This window comes from Monopterus albus, unplaced genomic scaffold, assembly GCF_001952655.1.
Source record: "Monopterus albus unplaced genomic scaffold, M_albus_1.0 scaffold18.1, whole genome shotgun sequence".
NCBI lineage: Eukaryota > Metazoa > Chordata > Actinopteri > Synbranchiformes > Synbranchidae > Monopterus > Monopterus albus.
This window is the reverse complement of record NW_018127898.1, coordinates 8645785-8650572: the sequence shown is the minus strand read 5'-3', so window position 1 is coordinate 8650572 and position 4788 is coordinate 8645785.

Below are 4788 nucleotides of genomic sequence, written 5' to 3'. Positions count from 1 at the left end.
GCTACTGCCTATCTGCTGACTTCACTGCTTGTCCGGTGAATTGCTGGAACTGTTCTTCGGTGTCTCTGAGTTGTGTTATCGAGTCCTGTGTTTCATTTTATCCTGTACAACATGGTCATATCCAGTCAGACATGTATTATGATTCTACATTTCTGCATATAAACACCATCAACAGAGTCATTCACCTCAGTACTGTACAAGCTGTGTTGAGATTGTAATTGAAAGTTGTTTTTTTTACCAAACTTGATGCAGAGGTGGAAAGTAATTAAATACATTTCCTCAAGTACTGTACTTAAGTATAATTTTGAGATGTCTGTACTTTACATTAGTATTTTCATTATCTGTTACTTCTTTAGTCTCAACACTTATTTGATAACTTTAGTTACTAGTTACTTTTCAGGATAAGATTTATTTTAAAAATACAATATAATCATAAGACTTCACTGATTCTCAGTAGAAACTTCATATGCTACCCAGCAGTATTTAAAGTACTTCAAATTATAAGCATATAAAGTGGTTAAAATTAGTTCCATCTTTATCAGCTGCACCATAAATGTGATGTACACAGTAGCACATCAGTAATGATACATTGCTATTATTTACTTAGGTAAGATATCAGCGTACTTCTTCCACTGCTGACTTTGTTTGAAGGCCACAGTGTGCTAACCCCTGGACACAGGAACATACATACAGTAGCTTAGCCTGACACCTTGACGGTCTAAACGGTGCTATCAGGCTCATGAGAGCAGAAAGCAGTTCATAGAAAAATGCACATTGGTAAACATAAACCTTGGAAGGCCTTATTTAACATTTACAGCTGTAAACAGTGGCGAGAGCCACTTATTTGCTGTCTCTCAATCAATATGACATTGACCTCCACTCTGAGGGACTGAACTTCTCTTTGCGAACAGCGCTGTGTAATTATGGCTAGGCAGTGATGATAGCTTGTTTCTGAGATGTCTATTTATGGCCAGATATCTGACTAACGAGCCATGTGCTGCATTACTATTCCTGATGGTGATGATGCCTCAGTCAGACTCTGTGTCACACCAGAACCCACTGGAGCTCTGGCACAAGCTGTGGGATCTACGAGGAGGCTCCAACCTCAGCCATGATTAGTTACCACACTGACATGACCAGTGTAGGTAGCCTGCCTGTGGGAGGACAGCTCTCTTTTTTTCGTGCTCTTTTTATTTTGTGCTATGAGCTAAACACAAAGAGAAAAGCCAGACAGTCCAGTGCATCTTGGAATGTTTGACATGAAATCCCCATCACTGTGAAAGGCCCACATTATCATCTTTGTTATTATCTGCCACTCATCAAGATGATACAAGATAATGAGGATCATTTTATAACCTCAATCCACTATCTGTGCATATGTGAGGAGGAGGTAGTGCAGTAACTATTGTCTCAGCGACTGTGTGCTTCAGAGCTAGGTAATGAGCACACTAAAGGATAGTGTTAACACGACTGGCACTGCAGTAAATTATTGATAAACCTCAGAGCCTGGAGAGGCTTGTAAAGCAGCTTCACCTGAAGGTCAGAAACCCAGCCTCTGATATGTGTCACAGCTTGCCCTCAGGGCCCACTCGCTGCTTTCTGACACCACTTAGACATCATACTTAGGCGGCAGATACATTAAACATGACCGCTGCAGGTTTCATCTGGTTTTAAGTGTGTTTTTTGAGATCAGAAGGCACGCATGAATCAGCTTTGTTCTTCAGCCTCAAGACTAAACCAAGCTGAGGAGTTCATGTCATCCTGGTGCAAATAAATCCTTGTTCTCTGCTGCTTCTGTTGTTGTGGCTCATTGGCAGTTTTAGTCTCTTCCTGAATGATGCCTTCTCTGCCTTAATGGGGGTGCATTACTAGGCTAATTACTTCTGAACAAATGGTTTCTTGCTGCCTGTCAGCCTGCAGTGTGTAATCATTCTTGACCTACTCACTGAACTCCGTGTTTTAAGTATGTGAACTGTATAATATTCGCCCTATTTAATTATTAATAGGATCAAACTGCCTGGGATGCACCATCTATTTAATAACTGTGGTTGCACAGTGCAGTGGAGTGGGGGCAGAGGGAGAGGAAGTGGAACCAGGGTGAACCCAAGTAGTCCTCTGTAATAAATGCAGCATACTGTCCAATACAAAAACATTTTGAATAGTCAAAGAGAAGACTATTTTTGTGGGAACATCTACCTTTTCCACATATTGGTCTCACTGCGAAACGCACTCACACAAGACAAACCAGCTTATAGGGAGACAAAAAAGTTTTTTTATTTTTATTGTGAAAAAACTTCACAAAGCTAATGCTGAAAATGTTCTACATCCCAAGAAGAAGGCCTCCCTGTTAGTGCAGAATCAGCTATTAGCATTTACTGATCTGATCAGAGCCCTGGAGTTTAACAAAGCAGTGCGTAGTTTAGTCTTGTGAGGAAAAAAATGTCAAACAGCTGTGCAGAGTCTTGTTTCACAGTCTTGTGTAGTGGATCAGTAACAGGTTTACTTATTAAATCCAGTATTGATGTTGCTATGCCTCCACACCGGCGACGGCCATGGACAGAGACATTATGTTTCTGTCTGTCCAGCCCATTATTGTGAATGGGATAGCTCTGGAATGCCTTGAGGGAATTTCTCCAAATTTGGTACAAGCATCCACTTGATGAAGTGAATACATTTTTGTGGTCAAAGGTCAAGGTCACTGTGACCTCACGTCTGTCCCATTGAAATTGGTGACCAGAGGCGTACAACCATGACCATGAGCCGGCGATTCAAGTTTTTTTTTTTTTTTTTTAAATAAGTTAAGCTTTTCCCTATAACCTGCAGACAACATATGAGGCTGCACTTACCTGATGTCTATCTGACATAAATGTGTGATACTTGTGTAAAATGTATCTGACATACAGTAGGTGTTATATTTTTTATGGTAAACAGCAGGATTCTCAGATGCTAATGCTTTTCATGCTAGCATTAACTTGTGTGAGGAGGGCTTTGTGCTTTCGACTCTTGCTGCCTATTGCTAGTTTGGGAATGTTGCTGCTAACCCCTACTGCAAGTGCATCCTGGCTATAGGATTGTGAAAGCAGGAATTTAACAAAAACCCTTTTGTTCAGATGTTGTTTTTGCATCATATTTGAGTCAGAACAAGCTGCTCTGAGTGATTAGTGCTCTACTCCTTTTAACACAAAGTTTGTTCCACTGACAGCTCTGGAGGAGGACTTCTCTATTTAAGCAACCAACTATCATTCACACTGCAAATCATGCACAAGGTTGACAGCTTGGCATGACTCCAGATGTGTTTCCATTTGGGAACAATCCAAACAAAACCTTGAGTGCTCAGTCAAGCTCCTAATGAGTAATCTAGGGACCTGGAAGTAGGCTAATATGAACTCATTCACTTGAATAACCCCGGGTTCCTGGAGAATATTTTGCCTGGAATTCAAATATGAAAGCAGAGTTAAAGGAATCCAGTTTGAAGTCGGCTTGTTTCTTTGAAATGTACTCTGCCACAACAACAAGATTGCTTAGCACTAAAGAACACAGTTTGACAGGTTTGCCGTTCAGTGTTTAAAGTAGTTGGGAAAACGAAGTGCTAAAATCATGACTTTAAACTAATTTCGACTTCAGGTGCTGCCAGTGTACATTTGCAGCTACAGCTCTGTTGCTGCTGCTGTTACATCAGTCAAGTCACACTCTTACAGCAGCTAAAAACCTGCAATTTTTTTCCATCTCTTCAGAGAGTCTCACTACAGCAGCACTTTAGGTTTTCCTGTCATGATTAACTTATCAATCTGTCCTTGATGACAGCACTTCAGTGACCTCTTTATTGTGCGAGACTGAATAATGCAGGAGCTTGCACACTTTATGCGCCCGCTGAGACTCTCTAGAGAAGCAGTGTTCACAGGTTCACACATGGGGAGACCACTTCACAAAGCAGCTGATATGTCAGGAGGAGTGTACAACGTTATCACCCCTCCACCCCACCCCAGAAAACATGATGTGCTGTTCTGCCAGGGGTTCACAGAGACTGCACTTGTCAGTGCCTGTAAAGTTGCTCTTAACACCATGACGTTTGTCTGTATGCAGGATAGAGATTTTGGAAGCTGATCTTCACGTAGGCAGTGATGAGCACTGCCTGCACTGCTGCAGCGCTCCTAACAATGACTAATAATGAAGACAATGCAGAAGAAGAAAAGGAGGAGGAGGAGGAGGAGGAATGGGATTAGAAGTCTGAGGGGAAGCAAAATAAAGGTGCCTCTGCTATGACATTTAATTCACAAGTTCTGCACTGGTGTGATTGGAAGGTTCTAGCTGCTGCCTGATTATTTTCCAAGGCTTATGCATAGCAGTGAAAACCCCTCTTCTCTGCAGCAGGGAGCATAATGAGATGTTGAGAGAAGATAGAGCGCAGTCTTATTTCAGGCTCTGGTGAAGATGGCTGTCTGGATTCAGAAGTGGGGGAGGAAGAATGGGGCCATATGGGATGTTACAATCCTGTTGAAGATGTCAGTACCTACAAGGGCTGTGAGCGGTGCCAACCGACGGCACCCCGCTGCCAACTGGCACGCCCGGCGCTGCATATTGAGCTTCTCCCCTGCAGAGTCCACAGAGTACCGTGGGCCCCTCGGAGTCATCAAGCCAGTGAATCATTTATGTTCTCACTCCAACTTGCCAACATTTGTATGACACACCTTTTGCAGTGTACTGTGAGGAGACTTAGGGATAAGACAAATATATCTGCAGAGTGGAAATGCTCTGCTTTGTTTGCAGCAGACATGAATCGCACTTTCG